Below are 22,728 nucleotides of genomic sequence, written 5' to 3' on the forward strand. Positions count from 1 at the left end.
CTTTCCCTAATGAGGCCTCCCGCCGCAGGTGCCCTTCCACAGTTTGGTTTCTGTTTGTAGACCGAGGTAAAGTTTATAAACCGGGACACTACTTCCGGTTTTGTGGAGTTTGTAAACCAAATAGTTCGTAAACAGGGCTGTTCTTAAACCAAGGTACCACTGTATATCGTGATGTTGAGCTGGTGATACATCATGATGTTGAAAACCAGGTATCACCCAGCCCTCCTATTTGCCTCTACATAGTTCCAACCTTATTTCAGACATTGTGATATAGCAATATATTGTGATGTTTAGCTGGTGATATATCGTGATGTTGAAAACCAGATATCGCCCAGCCCTATTGATGGCCACCAATTGAAAGTGATTTTGACAAATTGTTGGAGGATAAGGCTATCAAGGGCTAAGGATGGCTACTAGTCATTATGGTTGTATACTAGCTTCAGGATCACAGGTAGCAGGTCTCTGAATACAACTTGCTGAGGAACAACAGTAGGGTAAGGCCATTGCCCTCATGTTTGTAGGCTTCCCAAAGGAATCTAGCTGTTGAACATGGGAAACAAGGCATGGAATTGCAGGCAAAAGTTCTTACATTAAGGAAACTAATAATATTACTAGTAAACATAATAAAATTACAACCAAAGTAACAGGTATGCTAGCTGTACTTAGGTCCCATCAAGTTATTGACTTACTTCTCATTTATTTCAATGAAAATAAGCACAACTAACTTTCCCGAGCACAATTCAAAGTGTTGGTGCTGACCCTTCAAGCCCTAAATGGCCTCAGCCCATAAATGAAGTAGTGTCTCCACCCCCATCGTTCAGCCCAGACACTGAGGTCCACCTCCGAGGGCCTTCTGGTGGTTCCCTCATGGCGAGAAGTGAGGTTACAGGGAACCAGGCAGAGGGCCTTCTCGGTGGTGGCGACTGCCCTGTGGAATGCCCTCCCATCAGATGTCAAGGAGATAAGTAACTATCTGACTTTTAGAAGACATCTGAAGGTGAGCCCTGTTTAGGGAAGTTTTTGATGTTTGATGTTTTATCGTGTTTTTAATATTCTGTTGGGTACTGCCTAGAGTGGCTGGGCAAACCCAGCTAGATGGGCGGGGTATGTATGTATGTATGTATCAATCAATCAATCAATCAATCAATCCAAGGCAACCTTATAGAAATTAAAAAGAAACCAACCCAACCTTAAACCAACAATGCCACCAGGGCAGCAAATAAAGACCTCCGTCAGAAATGATAGGGAGCATGTGCCACGCACAACTCGGCAGGGCAAATTCTCAACAAAATAAAGGCAACGGACACATATGAAGGAGGAGATACATATCAACTAACTGAGCTTAGATGCCTCTCCAGCCCCTTTCAATTCATGGGCAGGGTTATGGCATTAGCTAGGGATATAATGTATACGGGACGCAGGTGGCGCTGTGGGTTAAAGCCTCAGCGCCTAGGACTTGCTGATTGAAAGGTCGGCGGTTCGAATCCCTGCGGCGGGGTGCGCTCCCGCTGCTCGGTCCCAGCGCCTGCCAACCTAGCAGTTCGAAAGCACCTCCGGGTGCAAGTAGATAAATAGGGACCGCTTACCAGCGGGAAGGTAAACGGCGTTTCCGTGTGCGGCTCTGGCTCGCCAGAGCAGTGATGTCACGCTGGCCACGTGACCCGGAAGTGTCTTCGGACAGCGCTGGCCCCTGGCCTCTTAAGTGAGATGGCCGCACAACCCCAGAGTCTGTCAAGACTGGCCCGTACGGGCAGGGGTACCTTTTACCTTTTATAATGTATACACGTGCCAATTCAGTCCATAGGGGAGCGCATCAGGGCACAAAGGGTTGCTGTCCAATTTGCGACCCGCCCTTGTTTCTTTGAAATGGTGCTTCCTTATGGTGGCTACCTTCGTGGCCATTGCAATTTCTGCAGTCGTGATGGCTTTGCAAAGCGCTGCCATGAGCATGCAAATCCCACTCGCTGCATATATGCAGGGCCGGATTTAGGTTTGATGAGGCCCTAAGCCAGGAACCCCCAAACTCTGCCCTCCAGATGTTTTGGGACTACAACTCCCATCATCCCTAGCTAACAGGACCAGTGGAGGGTCCTGTTAGCTAGGGACCTGGATGGCTGAATTTGGGGGTGCCTGCCCTAAGCTACTGAAAGTAATGGGTCCCTTTATATGTCCAGCTGTCCTTTGTCAACAACAAATTGTCACTGTTTTTTGTGTTGAATATATGCTATATGGTAATTTATAGACCTAATAGATCCATACACAACACAAAGCACTGTTGCTGTATGTAGGTTTTATTTTATTTGTTTTTATCTTATATTTTGGAAATGTACATCCAGTTTTTTTCTTTTGGGGGGGCCAAGATAGTGGGGCCCTAAGCTATAGCTTGTTTAGCTTATACATAAATCCGGCACTGTATATATGGCCCCAAAGACTAACAGCATCTCTATACAGTCCCTACTTGGATGCATCTCAAAGCATGCCAAGGAGCTGGCAGCAAAATACGCCTAATAATTCCAAAAACACTTTCAAGCTACATTTACCCTCATCGTTCTAATGAATGAGAGGGTTCTTTTCTCTCTCAAAGCAGCATTTTTTTAGTCCTTAATCAAACCTCTTAATGAGTAACAACGGAGAACATGAAGTTACTAACTGAGAGCGGGGAGGTTACATAGTTGTAACTCTGAAGCAGGGAAAAGCAAAAGCATTGCTCAGAGCGAACAGACTGGAACCAGGATGATTTCAGAGCGACAGCAGAAGTTTAATGTTAATAAACTCTCACAACGCGGCGTAAGAAAAAATATAGCTTTTGTCAGGCTGCAGGCCCCTCTCCCTCTATCTGAATATAAAGGCAACATCCAAATGAAAGTGCTAAGTTATTACCATTCATGAGCAGAAACCCCCTCGCACAATTTTTAAATATTTAAGAGGCTCACTTTTAAGGCTCAACCCTTCTTTTCTTGCTTTCTGGCTGCCTTGCTTCTTTGCTGCAACTTCAGACAGGAAATGTGGCAATGCAGCTGCTTCAGTATTGGGAGGAAGAGATAAAGAGTATAGAAAACCAGAGGAAGGAGGACGACTGCAGGTGTTAACACATCATGAGGGTTTTGTCTACTGAGTATCGCTTGTCTGGGCTTCAAATACACACTCTGTGCATGTGTGTGTGTGTGTGTGTGAGAGAGAGAGAGAGAGAGAGAGAGAGGGAGGGAGGGAGGGGGGATGGCAGTATGTGCAACACTGCCAACTGGGTTACGGTCGATTCTGACCAAACGTAAGACTCCTAGGCTTAGTTTATATAAGTGTATACAGTGGTATAGGGACGCGGGTGGCACTGTGGGTAAAACCTCAGTGCCTAGGACTTGCTGATCGTATGGTCGGCGGTTCAAATCCCCGCGGCGGGGTGAGCTCCCGTCGTTCGGTCCCAGCTCCTGCCCACCTAGCAGTTCGAAAGCATAACAGTGCAAGTAGATAAATAGGTATTGCTTTATAGCGGCAAGGTAAACGGCGTTCCGTGTGCTGCACTGGTGCTGGCTCGCCAGCTGCAGCTTCGTCATGCTGGCCACGTGACCCGGAAGTGTCTTCGGACGGCGCCGGCTCACGGCCTCTAGAGCGAGATAAGCACACAACCCTAGAGTTGGACATGACTGGCCCATACGGGCAGGGGTACCTTTACCTTTATACAGTGGTACCTCGGGTTATAGACCCTTCAGGTTACAGACTCCGCTAACCCAGAAATAGTACCTCAGGTTAAGAACTTTGCTTCAGGATGAGAACAGAAATCGCACTGCGGCAGCAACAGGAGGCCCCATTAGCTAAAGTGGTGCTTCAGGTTAAGAACGGACCTCCAGAACGAATTAAGTTCTTAACCTGAAATACCACTGTACTGAGTTCTTCCTAGGCCGTTGCTCTAAGAGGCTTCCTTTGGTCAACATCATGTAAACACTCCCAGAGTTACGCTAAATATGTTACTTCCAGCAAATGAGCCACCATAGCCATTAGAGAGCCTTGAAAATTTGTGTCCCTGGATTCTTAGACTCGTCTACACATCTACTATCTGTGACCCATGGGACGCATTGGTTGCCAGATCCGATTCTTTTTCAGCTTTCCTACCCCACTAGGGTGGAGGCAGAGCTGCTGGGGCACATTTAGTAGTTCAGGGTCTGTTAGCTAGCGCCTGCCTTGATGCCATACTCTGGTAGTAATGGAAATAACAAGTCACAGTCCAGGGCCACCATTGTCTTGAGTTGTGCCTACAATGGACTATTTTTGTTTCTTGTCTGCCAGTGAATGCATGACTATTTCTACTTCTTGTATTTGGACAGGTGTGTCTGATGTCAAAAACAGGGAAATGGGACTTCAAATGTTTCCTACGTGCTTAACTCTTCTGATCATATGGGGCATGTGTGCCCCCTTACTGGGAGGTCCGCAACTCGGTGGACTTCCTTTAGCTACCTGCTTTGCAAGGAAGTTGGGGGTTTTTTTGTTTTTGCTTTCTGACCATGGCACAGTTGTAACCTAGACTGAGTTCCAAGATCACGTACAGACATTACACAGTTGTGCATGAATAGTAAGAATGGATGGATATAGCTTTTGTACTGGACCCTTGCTTTTGGACCTCATGGGGCCTGACAGCTCCATCAGAAAACTCTAACGTCAAAAAATCTCTTCTACAACAGTATTATTTTCCCAAGGGGCCAAAAGATGCTAGTGTCGGAGTCATGTAATTCATTTCCAGCTGAAATAAAGCAGGTGATGCTTCACTGAGCCTCTTGGGCTTGCCGATCAGGTGGTCAGCGGTTCGAATCCCTGCAACGGAGTGAGCTCCTGTTGCTCTGTCCCAGCTCCTGCCAACCTAGCAGTTCGAAAGCATGCCAGTGAAAGTAGATAAATAGGTACCGCTGCGGCGGGAAGGTAAACGGTGTTTCTGTTTGCTCTGGTTTCCATCACGGTGTCCCGTTGTGCCAGAAGCTGAATGTCACATCCACTGCCAGGTGTGTCCTGTTGGAAATTAAAAGGGGCTTTCCCCTTGGCCTGCCTTTATATCCACCCAGCTGCCAAGTGCTTTTGTGACATCACAAGAAACCCACAACCAATGGCAACAGCTGGGGAGGCATCGTCTTCATTGGTTTGAGCCTCACAATGGCGGGTGGACCTATCAGTGTTTTTGTGCTTGTTTATTCAGGACATGGGTGGCGCTGTGGTCTAAACCACTGTGCCTCTTGGGCTTGCTGATCGGAAGGTCGGTGGTTCGAATCCCCGCGACGGGGTGAGCTCTCGTTGCTCTGTCCCAGCTCCTGCCAACCTAGCAGTTCGAAAACACACCAGTGCAAGTAGATAAATAGGTACCGCTGCAGCGGGAAGGTAAACGTTGTTTCCGTTTGCTCTGGTTTCCATCACGGTGTCCCATTGTGGCAGGAGCAGGGACCGAGCAACGGGAGCTCACCCCGTCACGGGGATTCGAACTGCCAACCTTCTGATCAGCAAGTCCTAGGCTCTGTGGTATCTTCTATTCTGTGGTATCTTCTTCTATTTTTCCCCATGTTAGTTTCAGTTTATTGGTTATTTTTTCTAGTAGGGCTGTTTCCCATGCTATTTGTTACCATTGGTCCATGCTTACTCCTGACAGGTCTCTCCACACACACCATTCTTTAGTATAAAACAGGTTATAAATAGTTCTGTGCACAGTCAGTTATTAAAACTATGTTGCACTGAATTAGATATTAAAACTAATGCCTGAATTAGATTGGCCCCTGCACTCAAAAGCAAAATGAATGCATGTCTTCCCCACATTAATCATAATCTAAAAGTTTGTGTATTTTAAAGTTACCCATTACCATTCTCTTTCACACAGTACATCATGTTGCAGTTACTCCCACACCACTTCCTCTTGCAGCTAACGGGGCCTATGACTATTTAAGGTCTTGCAAGTAATGTGGTTATTTTTGGATTTTCGCTGCTTTGTGAGCATTACAGTACAGTACTAGACAAAGCTCGACTAGAAGGAGATTTTTGCCAGATCTGCAAAACCTGAAAAAGATTTTAAGTCTTCTCTATCCTCTTGGCCTGCTTTAAAATGATGCAAACCATTTATCTCAACACAACAGATAGCATCAGTGAAGTAATTAAAGAAAATGTGAATGCTTTGGAAACAGACATTCGTTAATACAGCCTCTGAGCTGAATTTATAACTCTGAATTTTTCATCTCTACCCTATAATTTTCCAAAAATAAGTTCCCCTCACTGGTTATTATGCATAGCTTACTTGGATTAAAGATAACACACGTCAGTGCCGCCTCCTGAACTTTGTTTACCCAAGTAGTCCAACACATGACACACCTACACCTGGCTTGCCAAATAATAACCACAATATTCATTTTAAAATGAGGTTAACACTTAGGTGAGAGGCAATAAGTCAACTATATGATCAAATTTGTATTGTTTGAGGAGTAGGGAAAGCATTTAAGAGACCAGGAAAGCCAATTTTATGTTCCTCCCCATATGCTCTGATCACCATAAATAAAATGTGCAGGACTTGGCCTCCTCCTATTCTCATGGTCTCTAATCTCATGCATCAGCCTCTCATCAGATGAAGAGCATCCAAGTCAGTCAGCATGAATTCCAGGTAGGGATGAAACACAGCCCCTCTCAGTTAAGCACTGCTCCAAAGAAAAGCTGAGAGAAAGAGAGCAGAACACACCAGCAATATCTCCCCCCATTTTGCAAAGATTTTTGCTCCACTTCTCTTATCACAACAGACAGTCTGCTAAGGGAACAATAGGCAAAATTCTAACATACAAAATTGCTGAAATCTAGCGAAGTGTACGCACAACTCCCATTTTCAAGCACAGCACTGTTGACAAAACTCAGTCATTTGACCTCATCACACACTCAAAAATTCAGTTCCCAAGAAACATAATCTGATTTACAAAACAAGAAAAATTTTCAGCAGCTGAGAGTGGTAGACCTAAACTGAGCGCTGGTTTGCCTATGAGTAATACAGTCAAGCCACATTTCCATCTATTGTAAAGTATTTATCCAGCGATGACAGGCACCAAGTATCATAATGAAATATTTATCTTTTAAATGCACACCGCCTAGCTTGCACAAGTAAAGTTTCAAAAAGTCTCAATTTTCACATGTGCTGCTACCAAACCAGATAAACAGGGCCGTCTTAAGCATATGCGGTGCTTAAGACAAAGATCCACCCAGCCCCCAGCCCCCCCCCGGTTGCCCAGTCCCAGGCGTGCAGGAAGGTGAAGCCAGCCGGCCACCTCAGCGTCTCACTGGCTCGGTCGCCCCTGAACTCACGGCGCAGAGCCGCCCACGGCAGAAGAGCCCGCTGCCACGCTCCGACTGATGGGTGGACTCTTCCCCGGACTCAAATCTCAGGCCCCGGACTCTTGGCCTGGTGCCCCTGAGAGCCCAGCGCCCGGGTGCCCCACACCCCTAGCGCCTATGGGTCAGACGGCCCTGCGGATAATCCTCATTCTGTATGTGTGTTTGCTTTTTTTTTGCACCTATGCAGGGTTTTATCATTTATCCCTCTTGAATATAATCCTATTGGTTTTGGCCCAGTGTTCCAAATCTGTCTAGATCAGGGTTTCCCAAACTTGGGTCTCCAGCTGTTTTTGGACTACAATTCCCATCATCCCTGACCGCTGCTCCTGCCAGCTAGAGATGATGGAAGTTGTAGTCCCCAAACAACTGGAGACTCAAGTTTGGGAAACCCTGGTCTAGATCAATTGAATCTTGAGTCTTCCATAGTGTTAGCTATCCCTCCAAGCTTCGTGTCATCTGCAAATTTGTTTTTAAGGCTTGCGTGTTATTTGTAACCAAAAGAACAGTCTTAGTAAACTGCAGAAATAGCACAGGAAGTTCAGAATGCATATCAAAGCTGGACAATAGCACAACCAAATCCAGACTGCAGTATGCTTCAAAACAAACAATAACTAGCAGGCTTAAGTTTTTGATTCCTGTCTAATGGGGGGGGGGGCGTGTTTACAACTAGATCTACATCTAAGGAGAATAACACTTCATTCGCTTACCTCATGTTGAAAACAAAGGTAGTATCTCACCATGCTGTGGACCTGGATAGCAGACCCAACAATGTGCCTACTGTTTCCCAGTTCTGGAGGACATGAGATAAGTATTGCTTTGAGAATTGGCTGACATTACATATATAAGAATTCAGCACCATACACCACAAGCCATTCTCCGGCGGGGAAGGGCACAGTACGATTGTAAATCCGCTGTGTGTGCATGTATGAGGGCAGTAAAGAAGATTTAAACATGACATTTTTATTGCCTCTACTGTAACTCCACAATTTGCTTGTTAACCAAGCAGCTCGTATTATAACTTTCATCCTGTGCCTCAAGTTGAGCTAATATATTAAATATAACATTCCAAGTATAGGTCCTGCTGCTTAGTCAGCATATATATATTTGGGTACCAATCACTCAATATATCCATTAGGGCTATAATGCCCCTGATTATAGCTGAACAGATATAAAGTAATCTGATCTCAGTGAGATCAGCACCTGTTAGTATGGCTTCCGGCAAAATTATTCCTGGCCTACAAGAAGCAGCAGCAGCAGCACGCAGGTGTTTTAGTAAAATGCTACGATGATGTCAACAATTTTATAAATAAAAGGAGAGAGAGAACTCCTCTTAAGCCAGGCACTCAGACAACCTTCAACAAGAGTAGTCAGCTGAAGTTTAAGCTTTTCAGTTTGAGCTGTCCATAATATGTATTCAGATATATGGGCAGCATCACTCTGAAGAGGTCCATTTATAGACCTTAAGGTCCATAAATAACAACACTTTGGAGGTCCCGAATCTTGAGGTTAGATTGGTCTCAACCAGGGCCAGGGCCTTTTCAGCACTGGCCCTGATTTGGTGGAATGCTCTGTCACAAGAGACCAGGGCCCTGCGGAATTTGACATCTTTCCACAGGGCCTGCAAGATGGAGCTGTTCTGCCTGGTCTTTGGGCTTAGAATCACTCTGACCCCTTATATGAGATTTGGTATAAATTTTCCCTTGACTTTTTTTGCTGGCCCATGTAGGACCAGCATGGATAGCTGGCCCAGGTGAATATCTGATGTTTCCTCCCTTTATGTTCTTGATCTATGGGCTACTACTAAAATGAGGCTATATTTTAAGCTGTATTTTAAGCCGCATTTTAATTAACTGCTGTTTTTTGGGGGGGGGTTCCCTATTTTATTGTAATTTATATTTGGTGTTAGCTGCCCTGAGCCCAGCCCTGCCTGGGGAGGGGGGGTTTAATAAATTATTATTATTATTATTATTATTATTATTATTATTATTATTATTATTCCAGGTCACAAAGAAAACAAAGGACAGTGGGTGTCTACAGTGTTGAATCCCAGTGGCTAAAAGCTTGCTAGGATCAAATAAAAGCCCACGACACACTCCCCAGCTCAATCTGCTCTCAATCCAGTGCTTTTTTTAATAGAAAAAGAAGTGCCAGAACTCACCATGAATGCCTCCTGTGTTCTCTTACAATGGCAACGGCGCCCACCTGAGAGGTGCCGAAACAGAGTTCCAGTGAATTCCAGCTGGGGGAAAATCCCTGCTCTCACCTATATGTGGTTTCAGAGTTACCATAGCAGAACTGTTCAGGGATTTGCTGCTATAGCGAAGCAAACAACAGCAGCTAAACGAGATCCATAATAATGGGATGTTAAATGTATATGATTTCAAGGCTAAGGCGTCAAACCACGGATAAGTATTTGATAGCTCAGTTGGTTAGAGGATGGTGATGATAGTGCCAAGTTTGCAGGTTCAATCCCTGTATAGGACAGCTGCATATTCTTCCTATTGCAGAGGGTTAGACCCTTAGTGTCCCTTCCAGCTGTACAATTCTATGATTCTATGGCATCACACTTTTTCTAGGAAGAACTGTTCTCAGGACCGCAATACCTCAAGGACCGCCTCTTTCCACATGAACCTACCCAGTCCCTGGATCATCTTCTGAGGCCCTTCTTCATGTGCCTCCTCCTCGAGAGGTCAGGAGGGTGACAACACAAAAAAGGGCCTTCTCTGCAGTGGCTCCCCGTCTGTGGAATACTCTCCCCAGAGAATTTCGACTGGCACCTTCATGATACACCTTTAGCCGCCAGGCAAAAACGTTCCTTTTTAAGCAGGCAAAATCAACCAGGTTGATTTGATTGACATTCTATGCCCTTTAAAAATGTGGGGGGGGGGTGGCAGGGAGTTATTGGGTTGTCGGTTTTATTTTTATTATGTATTTTTTGGTTTTATGTCTTGATTTTATTCTGTGAACTGCCCTGAGACCTCAGGGTATAGGGCAGTAAAAAAGGTAAAGGACCCCTGACTCTGGGGTTGCAGCGCTCATCTCACTTTACCGGCCGAGGGAGCTGGCGTTTGTCTGAAGAGAAGTTTTTCCGGGTCATGTGGCCAGCATGACTAAGCCGCTTCTGGCGAAACCAGAGCAGTGCACGGAAACACCATTTACCTTCCTGCCAGAGCGGTACCTATTTATCTACTTGCACTTTGACGTGCTTTTGAACTGCTAGGTTGGCAGGAGCTGGGACCAAGCAACGGAGCCCCGTCGCGGGGATTCGAACCACCGACCTTCCAATCGGCAAGCCCTAGGTTCAGTGGCTTAGACCACAGCGCCACCTGCGTCCCATATAGGGTGGTATATGAATTCAATAAATAACGACTACTACTGTTGGCTCACTTATAGCAGCTCTGTCCAATCTGCATGAAAGCACACATTTTAATCAGGTTTTACATAGTGTGAACAGCAACAGTAGCACAACTATACCCTGTGTCTTGCCTTGCCTCCGTTACATGTGAAATCACATTACAGCTGCTGAAAGGGGAGTTGTACTAGTTAGAATGCTATGCATATGGAAGGCTGCAGGAGCGTGTTCAGATAACAGCTTCTTTAAGATAAAGAGATCTATAAAGGAAGCTGAATAGATGCCATTCAAAGGCAGGTCTCTTATCGTGGACTCAAAGCACACATTCCCTTTTGCAGACTGTACAGTTCAAATGGGCTTCTGCAAGAGCCCCGGCCTGGTGTGGGTTGACAAGAGATAAAAGGGAAACAGGATGACGCTGTAGGCAGACATTGGCTGAAGGGCCCCCATCAAAAACTCCAAGAATCAGACTTAGTACATCTGCAAGTGACGTGTAAAGGACATGGGCTACTATTTATCAGCACTGCACACAGGTACACCAACTAAGCTAAAGGAAAGAGAAATGCTGTCTTATACAGTGGTACCTCGGGTTACATACGCTTCATACTATTTCTGCTAACCCAGAAATAGTGCTTCAGGTTAAGCACTTTGCTTCAGGATGAGAACAGAAATTGTGCTCTGGCAGCACGGCAGCAGCGGGAGGCCCCATTAGCTAAAGTGGTGCTTCAGGTTAAGAACAGTTTCAGGTTAAGTACGGACCTCCGGAACGAATTAAGAACTTAACCGGAGGTACCACTGTACAAGATCAGATCAACGGTCCATCAAGCACAGGGCTGTTGGAACTGACCAAGAATAACTGAACAAGGTTTTAGGCAGGAGTCTTTCTATAAGCAAAAGCAGGTTCCAAACTCTGTTGCTTGCAGGGGGAAAATTAAGCTGCATCTCGACAAGCTCCTTTGCTGACTGAAGCCTCATTCAATCATACACATAGGTTGCACAAGGCTATGTTTATATCTGCATGAGTGGCATTTTTGCTTCTCGTGGACGCCCTATGGATCATGGCCTTATATAATAACCATCTAGCTCGGTGGTTCCCAACCATTTTTTGGCCATGCCCCACCTTGTTGTTGTTGTTGTTTAGTCGTGTCTGACTCTTCATGACCTCATGGACCTGAGCACGCCAGGCACTCCTGTCTTCCACTGCCTCCCACAGCTTGGTCAAACTCATGCTGGTAGCTTCGAGAACACTGTCCAACCATCTTGTCCTCTGTCGTCCACTTCTCCTTGTGCCCTCCATCTTTCCCAACATCAGGGTCTTTTCCAGGGAGTCTTCTCATGAGGTGGCCAAAGTATTGGAGCCTCAGCTTCAGGATCTCTCCTTCCAGTGAGCACTCAGGGCTGATTTCCTTCAGAATGGATAGGTTTGATCTTCTTGCAGTCCATGGGACTCTCAAGAGTCTCCTCCAGCACCATAATTCAAAAGCATCAATTCTTGGCATATAATTCTTATTATTCAAAAAGTGAACTCCCATTCGCATGGAGGAGGCCTAAAAGGCCATTCACTGTTTATAACTCATTCTCAAATTTCCCCCCTTAAAAATCAAATTGCCCCCCTGTGTGCCCCATGTTGGGAGTGACAGCTCTAGACAGTATCATGATGATCATTTAAACCTGGCAGTTGCATTTTGGAGCATTAAATTGCTTTTGCACTCCCTAGTTTTGCATTAAAATCCATTTCTAGACCTGAACAGAGGAAACCTGCCCCAATCCTATGAGTTCCATGAGGTCTTGCAAAAATGCTCTGATTGCACAGGAAGATAGATACCTTGCACTGAGTCTGATCATTGGTCCATCCACCCTAGTACTGTTGACCCAGACTGGCAGCAGCCCTACAAGCTTTCGGGCAAGGGCCTATCTTCCCAGTCCTACCTACAGATGCCAGGAATTGAGTTTTGGACCTTTGCAGCGTGTCCTCTGCCTCTAAGCCAGGCCCTCTGTCCCTTCCCCACAGCCTTGCTGCGTTTTGTGTGGATGTGCATGAAAGCATTCCTATTAAAAGTATGGAGAAGAACAAGAGGACTGACAAACCAAAACAAATAATAATAATAATAATTCCTTCCAGTAGCACCTTAGAGACCAACTAAGTTAGTTATTGGTATGAGCTTTCGTGTGCATGCACACTTCTTCATGCACATGAAAGCTCATACCAATAACTAACTTAGTTGGTCTCTAAGGTGCTACTGGAAGGATTTTATTTTATTTTATTTTAACTACGGCAGACCAACACGGCTACCTATCTGTCAGTCCGACAGTATTTATCATTGCCACCAACTTATTACGGCCAACAGACAAAACCCCCAGCACTTAACCTACTTTGCACTGGAATTTTATTTTATTTTTACTATTCAGAAAAAGACAGACTTCCACTGATGTTTACTATTGGTTTTGCCGGGAACGACGACAAGAGAAACCAAAAAGGTAATTTGCATTAACCCAAATTTCTGAAAGTTTTTCACAGTTTAATATACAGAGGTGAAGTATGCTTTCAACATGGCTTTGCAATGCATTGCCAGATTCATAACTCCCTGTTTGTCACTAGGATGAGTAATGTCATTTTCTTGTGCTCTAGAGATTCATTCTACCCTTTCATGAACAATCCGGGGCTAGTTCACCAAAACTCTTATTTGTGTTGCTCAGACTCAGATCATTGGCACAAAGTATCACTACTTGACTTGCTTTTGGAGGGAAGTCGCACTCCCATCTCCTGCCAAGCCAGTAGTGCAACTCTGCTCATGGAATCACATTAAACAGCTGGGTAATTAATGAACCCTATTGTATTCACATCAGCACTGTTATCCTTATTAAACCCGCGCTTACGCAAACAGCAAATCACACGGCTGAAGACACACATATCTTATTCCCAATGAAAGATTTTGAGTTAATGCCGTCAAAGGATTATGCAACAATAGGTACTGCTCATCAGCAAGAGTTTACACCATCTACCCCATACCTTCTAAAAGTTGCATCAACAGACAGATGGATAGAAAGAGAAATTAAAAGTATTACATTGAGGTTTTAAAGTATCAAGAATGAGGGTTGTTGTGTTTTTTAATCAGTGCATCTCTCTCTCTCTCTCTCTCTCTCTCTCACACACACACACACACACACACACACACACACCAGTGCTGGATTTACGTATAAGCTGAACAAGCTATAGCTTTGGGCCCCCAAAAAAATTAAAGGAAAAAAAACCTGAATGTAACACTTCCAAAATATAAGATAAAAAACAAATAAAATAAAGCCTACATACAGCAACCGTGTTTTGTAGGCTCCTATGAGGTAAGGGACGCGGGTGGCGCTGTGGGTTAAACCACAGAGCCTAGGACTTGCTGATCAGTGGTCGGTGGTTCGAATCCCTGGGACGGGATGAGCTCCCGTTGCTCGGTCCCAGCTCCTGCCAACCTAACCTATCAGTTCGAAAGCACGTCAAAGTGCAAGTAGATAAATAGGTACTGCTCCAGAGGGAAGGTAAACGGCGTTTCCGTGCACTGCTCTGGTTCGCCAGAAGTGGCTTAGTCATGCTGGCCACATGACCCAGAAGCTGTACGCCGGCTCCCTCGGCCAATAAAGCGAGATGAACGCCGCAACCCCAGAGTTGGCCACAACTGGACCTAATGGTCAGGGGTCCCTTTACGTTTATGACGTAAGTAATGGGCCCTGCCTGCTAGCCTGGTCCCTAAAATATCACTGGTTTGCTCATTTCTATATATAGGATGCCTACATTCTGCATGTGCAAATGGCTTTAGATACCTATTAGGTCCATAAATTACCATATAGCATATATTCAACACAAAAAACAGCAACAATTTGTTGTTGACAAATTACAGCTGGACATATAAAGGGCCCCATTACCTTCAATAGCTTAGGGCCTCATCAAACCTAAATCCGGCCCTGACACACACACACACACACACAAAATAATACATGGATGTTTTAGGCTACCTAGTGAAATGGAGGGTGAGAAAGTGGGAATCTGAAACCAGCTTAGGTTTTTAAAACTTTCGCATGCATGCAAATCCTTTTCATGCAGTCATACAGGTTCTGAGGCTCCAGCTCACCATATATAATAAATAGATTACAGACGTAACAGCAGCAGTCTGGAAGCTGCTATTTAGCTGTTTCAAAACAAAGAAAGAAAACAAAAATGTACCCTTATGCCTCAGGAAGGTGCTTCTCTTGCTTATCGCAGAAGCTTGGCATTTTATGCATCTCCAAATCTCTCTCTCTCTCTCTCTCTGCCTTGCATTTTGGAAGACTGCCCTAATTCTTTTCTGCCAGGTCTTGTTGCCAGGGTTGCAGCTGCACAGCCAATTCCTGCTGAAATGCAGGTCTTTGGAGGGGGTACAAAGGCCTTCATTATCTTTTTTTCAGTGCACAAACACAGAGAGAATAGAGCCCTTGCTGTCCCCTCCCACTTGAACAATCCCAGCCACTCAATCATGACTATTTTCATATGAAGAGTCATGCGGGGAATACGGCCCAAGTTTCACAAGTCACATGTGTCTGCCAGAACTTGTTCCAAGAAAGCAAAACGCTCTTCAAGACCATTTATTTGGAATCCAGTAACTTCTTAAAAATGGCTTTACTCTAAATAATCAAATTAGGTATATGATTATTATTTTTCTTGAAAAACACACACACACACTAACTTTTCAAGCCACATCTTGGGCTTTGGAGGCCTGAAGACTGCAGTGTTCTTCACCCAACAAGGCAAAATTGTTGGCAAAATGGTATACGTGTGAAAACACTGCGTCAAAAAAAGTCATTCGTGGAACATAACAGGAGGCAATGAAATGGAATGATCTGGGAGTTCAGTCCTGGGTAACAAAATCACGGACTTTCACAAGAATACTGGTTGGTTTAATTGAACTCCCTGCAAATTTTTGCTTTGTGTCAAAACACAATCAAAAGGAAGTAGAATCATGATTTCTACCAGGAACTGAACATTTTAACTAGTCTGCAGTAGCACCAGCAAACTTTCAAATGTAGTAACAAGTATCAGAGGCAACTGCATGGGGCAAATTTTGAGAAAGCGGGCAGAAGAAGAGTAGGAAAAACAGGGTGATGGCAAAGCAGCATAGATTGGTAGAATACTCAGCTGTGAAAACATAGATCTCATATTAATTCATTTAGTACCGCGTAACAATGGTTCATTGTCTTGCTGATATAATCTTAAATGCTTGACGGGACTATATTTTTTTACTGGAACAAATGACTGCATCTTGTAGCTGTATTAACCCAGAACTGTTAGGGACAATAAGAGGGTCACCTTTGGCTATAGTTGGTTCAAAGCAAGTATCCAGTTAGGTGTGACAGATTCTAAACCTTTCAAATATTATTATCTGAAGTGTCATTATAAAAGCTAACTGAAACTAAGGAAATGACCCTTAGAAGATTAGAAGACAATTTCCTCACCTCATAACTAGAGAAAAACACTGATGATGGAAGTTTCTCTGTCATTTTAAACCAGGATAAATTGAGAACTTCAGAAAAGAACTTCTTCAAGAATAGGGTTGCCATATTTCAAAAAGTGAAAGTCCAGAAACCAAAGTTGTTGAGCATTTTTGGCAAAGTTCAAGAAGACCACGTCTACCGTTAAAATTCAGCTCACTTAAACAATTGGGTTCGATCTAGGCTACTAGTTTTTAAATATGTTGTGATTTGGCATTGTAGAAGCACTAACAAGATGAACTTAAATGCTGCAGCAACAAATGACAGGCCACAGTCCACAGTGCCTTCTTTCAAAGGTGACCTGTAGCAGCAATCCCACCAGATGTCAAAGAGAACAACTACCAGACTTTTGGAAGACATCTGAAGGCAGTCCTGTTTAGGGAAGCTTTTAATGTTTGATGGATTGCTGTATTTTAATATTTTGTTGGAAGCTGCCCAGAGTGGCTGGGGAAGCCCTGCCAGATGGGCAGGGTACATCAATATTATTATTATTATTATTATTATTATTATTATCATCATCATCATCATCATCATCATCATCATCATCATTGGTTTTCAGAACAGCTATCTGCATAAAGATTATCTGTGCTTCTACCATACATAAGTATTTAATATTTGGCTGTGTCAATAACAAAAACAAACTTTGGTTGGAAGAAGTGTGACACAGAGATGTGCCTGAATGACCAATGAATATTATTTAGCAGTACACCAAAACCAGAAAACCTCTGAGAAATTTCTGTTTCATTATGAGCACCATTTACGACACACCCAAGGGAATCAAGATACTATGACAAAGTTTTTCTACCTACTTGCAGGTAGAGTAGGAAGAAACCTAACAGCGAAGTTTGACATGCTTCCAATAATTATAAAAAGAATGTGCTACAATATGTTTTAACAGAATAAAATAACAGCCACCTTGTTATATATGCATAGGGTACTAAATGTAGGTAACTGTGCAGGCAATTTATTTTATCACTTTCTTTTGGCAAGAAAGGTAAAATATTGAACCCTATAAATAATGAATGAATGATTGATTAGTAGGTGCAACAGTCCTGCTAAAAACATGTGCAAAGATGCTTGTAAATAAACACCCCTGTGGATTGTGTTGCAGATGTTGCAAGTTATTAGCAATCTAATGCGCCTTAAAAAAATCAATTAGCTGTCCAAACAACTACCATTAAACAGAGCTGAAATAAATGGAATTTCTACATTAACAAATCTAATTGCATTCACACCTCTGAAACTCCCTGAAAACTTAATTTGTTTTGCTTTAAACCTTACCCCTTAATAGTGTAAGTTATTTTTCCTGGCCCCTTGGACAACTGTGTGTCCTTACACTGAACCAATTTATGTGAAAGTTAAGTCCCACTGTGTGTCAAACTATGTGGTTAAGTACAAAGCGTTAAAGATAAAGGTAAAGGGACCCCTGACGATTAGGTCCAGTCACGGACGACTCTGGGGTTTCACGCTCATCTCGCTTTATTGGCTGAGGGAGCCGGCGTACAGCTTCCGGGTCATGTGGCCAGCATGACTAAGCTACTTCTGGCGAACCAGAGCAGTGCACGGAAACGCCATTTACCTTCCCGGCAGAGTGGTACCTATTTATCTACTTGCACTTTGACATGCTTTCGAACTGCTAGGTGGGCAGGAGCAGGGACCGAGCAATGGGAGCTCACCCCATCGCAGGGATTCGAACCACCAACCTTCTGATCGGCAAGCCCTAGGCTCTGTGGTTTAGACCACAGCGCCACCAGCATTCAGCATTACAGCAGTGTATAGAAGTATGCAACTAAAACCCAATGGTATTTGTAAACACTATTGTATTTGCATCTTGGACTTGGACACATGAACACAGATAATGAAAGATGCATTTCTATGCAAATTTTATTTCAACCCTTAGGTGGAATTAGGGTCTACTTCACACATTCATTTTAGGAAATGTGCTCACATATTTCCTCTCATCATACCTGTCAACTTTTCCCTTTTCTTGCGAGGAATCCTATTCGGAATAAGGGATTTTCCCTTAAAAAATTGGAAATGTTGACAGCTATGCCTCTCATATTGCCTAACAATGAGGGCTAGAGACTTTAAGAAAGGAAAAGATAAGAACTTCAGCAGGTGAATGGAGGCACATCTGGCTATTTGGGCTGTAGGGAAAATCTAACCAAAATCTATAGCCTTATATATGAAGTCATGTTTTTGGGGGGGTGGGGATTCTGGATTGAATGAAAATACAGTGGTACCTTGGGTTAAGTACTTAATTCATTCCGGAGTTCCGTACTTAACCTGAAACTGTTCTTAACCTGAAGCACCACTTTAGCTAATGGGGCCTCCTGCTGCTGCCACGCCGCCAGAGCGTGATTTCTGTTCTCATCCTGGAGCAAAGTTCTTAACCTGAAGCACTATTTCTGGGTTAGCGGAGTCTGTAACCTGAAGCGTATGTAACCTGAAGCGTATGTAACCCGAGGTACCACTGTAGTACTCTTAGTGGTCTTAATTGAATTTAAAACATGGACATAATTCCTCAGCCACCACCTCCTTGAAGTTCAAGCAAACTATACACATTCAATTTAATCTGAGTGTGCCACATTAAAAGCTAGGGGAAATAAATGCTCAAGCAGTATTCATAAAAGAAGACTCAAACATAATTGCCAATCACAGGTGCCTGTTGTTACAAAGAAGCTTACAAAAAGGGTTGCAGTCCCCGCCCCCAAGATGGTACTCAAAAATGACAGAAATGTAGCGTATTGCAGGAATAAAAAAAAATATTCTAGATGGAAGATCATGTTCTACGATACAATAAAAGCTCTAATCTAGAATAACCTAGACATTTTGTCCATTGCAAACATCTAACTTGTTTCAACATATAAGTATTTTTCCAATGGAACAATTCCCCTTTAAATTTTGATGAGAACAATGGCCTTCATCCTCATGTTGACTAGTGAATTGTTCCAACCATGCCAGAAAAGAAAGAAGCAGAAAATTAGTCTACTTCTAAATTAAAGGTAGACTGGATGCCATAAACACTACTACTAATTCCAGCAGGGGTAACAGGAGAAATAATTACTGTCAAAAATAATTCACTCAATTAACTGAGGGTCACAAAGCACCGGCACCTTTTGTCAAAGTTAGTTTGTATTATATATGAATATTAATAAGTCTGTTTCTATTGTGGAAACAAAAGATATTTGCATATCATATTTCCAACGTACTGCTCTTCAGAGGCTCATTACCAGAGAGGTACTTCAAATGCTGTTTAGAAATTCATGAAAGAACGCCATGAAACCAGATCAAATCTATTTGAGGTTAAATGCCCTGTCATGCTTTGCTGAGCAAAGTACCATGATGAATTTGCTTCCCCATCTGTTCTTGCTATTTAGCCTAACAATTTGGAGGGTTAAAAGCAAACAGATAGATTTCTGATTGCCTAGTTTCATAATCAGGCTCTCTTGCACCTCCAAACACCCAGCACAGGCAGCTATGTCTAGTAAATGGAAATGATTCTTCTTCATTGCAGAGGCTACTCTGAAGAAGTGCTGCAGAAAAACAACAAGCTAGCAGAATGAAACAGCACTTGCAAGACCACAACTGTAGAGTTACAAGAGGAGAGAGATGGTGGGAAGTGTGGTTGGAAACTTCAGCACAGGATTGAAGTCCCAATGGCTTTACCCAAATACAGGGCTGAGCTTGTGTCGGGCTCAGTTGCTGAAGTTAAAGAGATGCAGAATGGCATACAGAAAGCACTACTTTGTTGACCAGGCAAGATTAGGAGGGCATTCCTGTTCATACCAGGTCTGCCAAACATAACGTAAAAGGTAAAGGTAAAGGATCCCTGGACGGTTAAGTCCAGTCAAAGGTGACTCTAGGTTGCAGCGCTCATCTCGCTTTCAGGCCAAGGGAGCCAGCATTTGTCCACAGACAGTTTTCCAGGTAATGTGACCAGCATGACTAAACTGCTACTGGGCGCACGGAGGACCTCGACGAGTGCCAGAGACCATGGAAACACCATTTACCTTCCCACTGCAGTGGTATCTATTTATCTACTTGCACTAGCGTGCTTTTGAAGTGCCAGGTTGGCAGGAGCTGGGACAGAGCAACATGAGCTCACCCCGTTGCAGGGATTTGAACCACTGACCTTCTGATCAGCAAGTCCAAGAGGCTCAGTGCTTTAGACCACAGCTCCACCCATGTCCCAAATAAAGAAGCACACAATCACTGATAGGTCCACCCGCCATTGTGAGGCTCAAAGCAATGAAGATGATGCCTCCTCAGCTGTTGCCATTGGCTGTGGGTTCCTTGTGATGTCACAAAAGGACTTGGCAACTGAGTGGATATAAAGGCAGGCCAAGGGGAAAGCCCTTTTCTGTTTCCAGCAGGACACACCTGGCAGTGGATGTGACATTCAGCACTGCCCAGGTTTCTTCCACTTGGAGGAGGCAAAGTGGTGAATGGAAGGAGGCAATCCACTGCCAGTGGGATGCTAGGGAGCAATAAGGGAGCCCAAGAGGCTCGGTAGTTTAGACCACAGCACCACCCATGCCAAACAAAAGGTGCTATTCTTTCACATCTCTGTTCTGACCTGTCCCTAAGAGGGCACCAAATCCTGAGCATGCTCAAAGCCAAGAAGTTCACTAGGTTAAGTTCCAGCCTCAAACCATATGGCTCCCAGTTCACACTCATTAACTATATGTATTTCCAATTTTTTTCAAATACTTAAAAAGGGTAATAGAAGCAAGGATATTGGATGCCTATACTCCTATATCCACAGACAATTGGACAAAATCAACAAACACCAGGGCTAGGTTTGAAAAAACATAACATTCTGAGGTACTACCAACAGAAAATAAATACTATGTATGCAACGACGGCAACGAGAATGCTTCTAGCCCAGAGGCGGAAGGAAGGAGAAGTGAGGACCAGAGAGGAATGGCAGACCAAGCTGATGGAATATGGTGAGGCTGATGGGAAAGATCAGAAACCAGGAAGATCAAGTATTCCTAAAATATTGGAATAATTTTTTAACATACAGTACTTAAAGGGCCACCGTAGACAGTTAAAATCATTGGCAGGGAGACAATGACACTTGTAATGAGAAATGAATTTTGGTTACTATGATTATGTAACAGATGGATAACGGTAAAAGATGCAGAAAAAAAGAAAAAATCTTTGTAAATGGAACCCATGGAGGGAGGGGAGGAGGTCTGTAGATTTGAAAGAACCTTTTTATTTTAAATGTTTTGGAATGGTTACAGTTATTGTGTAAAAAATTATGTAAAACCAATAAAAAAAATATAAAAAGAAAGAAAAAACATAATATTCAAGTGACGATAGCTATCAATTGTACAGACAGAGAAAATGTGAGCAAATCTTAAGTTTTTTAGACATGAAGTCACCAGCTCAGATGACATATACGTAGATTGCTTTTTATACAGAGCTTTTTCTGGTGGGCAAAATACTAAAAGTGAAAACTTAAATCCTAATTTTCACATTACGATGCTCTCTGTTTCTGCCACAGAAGTTTTCATGGCTGAACTGGCATTTGCTGAGAGTGCCTTTAGGTACAGAACGTATCATCTTCCATGCAGAGAGTTGGGCTAAATTGCACAGATCCTTTCCAACTCTAATGCATGTTTGTCTCAGCACTAAATCGTCTCAGCACTAAATTGATTTATGGAGATATGCCTCAAGGTATTTAATGGCAGGGACAGCAGAAAGAAAAAGGGGAGGGGCATGCAAATGAGATGCTGTTAATAAAAATGAAGGCTGAATTCTGGTAGCTCACAACTACATTCACTGCAAAACAAGTACAGTATTTTTTTATTTTAAATCATGCTGTGTTGTACACACAGTTAAATTACGGACTGTCAGTATGGCTTTATTTTACCTTTCTATATCAGCAGAATGGGGGTCGGCAAGATCATGCAGTATCAAAACAAGAATTAGATATGAGTTAAGTGTTTAAACATAATTCTGGCAAATTGTCAACGTCAGCAAACACCTCCAAGGCTAGCTGCCTCTCTTAATTTGTGAACCCCTCAGTCGCTAGGCGTGCCTTTTACCATTTTCGGTTGGTAAGACTATGGACCATTCCTGCATTGGGTAGCTTAACAGCTGGAATTGTGCATGCATTGCTAGCCTCACAGTTGGATTACAGTGCTGTAAACTGAATCCGAGCCAGCTGTATAGCATAGTACTGGTAAACCTCTGAAGGGGTAAGATCTCAGGCAAAAAGCAAATCCGGAAAGAGAAATTGCATGCATACAAACCTTCTGAATCTGAAATGGAGGGCAGAATTTGCACCAGTTACACGGAAAAGACAACCGTGCATATATGTAACATGCACAATCATTTGAATTTTTTTTAAATAAAATAAAATAAAATAGCAGTGCATTACTGAGCTTGATGGCAAATAAAGGTTGTCCAGAGTCTCCAAGGCTACAGCTGGCGCAGGAGAAAATGTGCTCATTTCAGAAACATTGCCCTTTAGGTTGACATCTGTAGCATGCAGAAATAAGGAGACGTAATGTATT

At 43.5% G+C, this 22,728-nt stretch overlaps 1 protein-coding gene across 6 annotated transcripts in view; it reads right to left on the minus strand.

The window, feature by feature from the left end:
- The window catches only part of CDC42SE2 (CDC42 small effector 2), a 114,275-nt gene that overhangs the window by 43,575 nt on the left and 47,972 nt on the right, over positions 1–22,728 (minus strand). The window contains exon 1 of one of the 6 annotated variants that reach the window (XM_081930843.1): positions 8,043–8,063. The exons of the other annotated variants lie outside the window; for them this stretch is intronic. The gene's annotated coding sequence lies outside the window, so the exon portion shown is untranslated. Of the gene's footprint in view, positions 1–8,042; positions 8,064–22,728 lie in introns of those variants that run through there. 6 annotated transcript variants of the gene reach the window in all.

The sequence above is a fragment of the Podarcis melisellensis genome (genome assembly GCF_964234715.1).
Source record: "Podarcis melisellensis genome assembly, chromosome: 11".
In the NCBI taxonomy this organism is placed as follows: Eukaryota; Metazoa; Chordata; class Lepidosauria; order Squamata; family Lacertidae; genus Podarcis; species Podarcis melisellensis.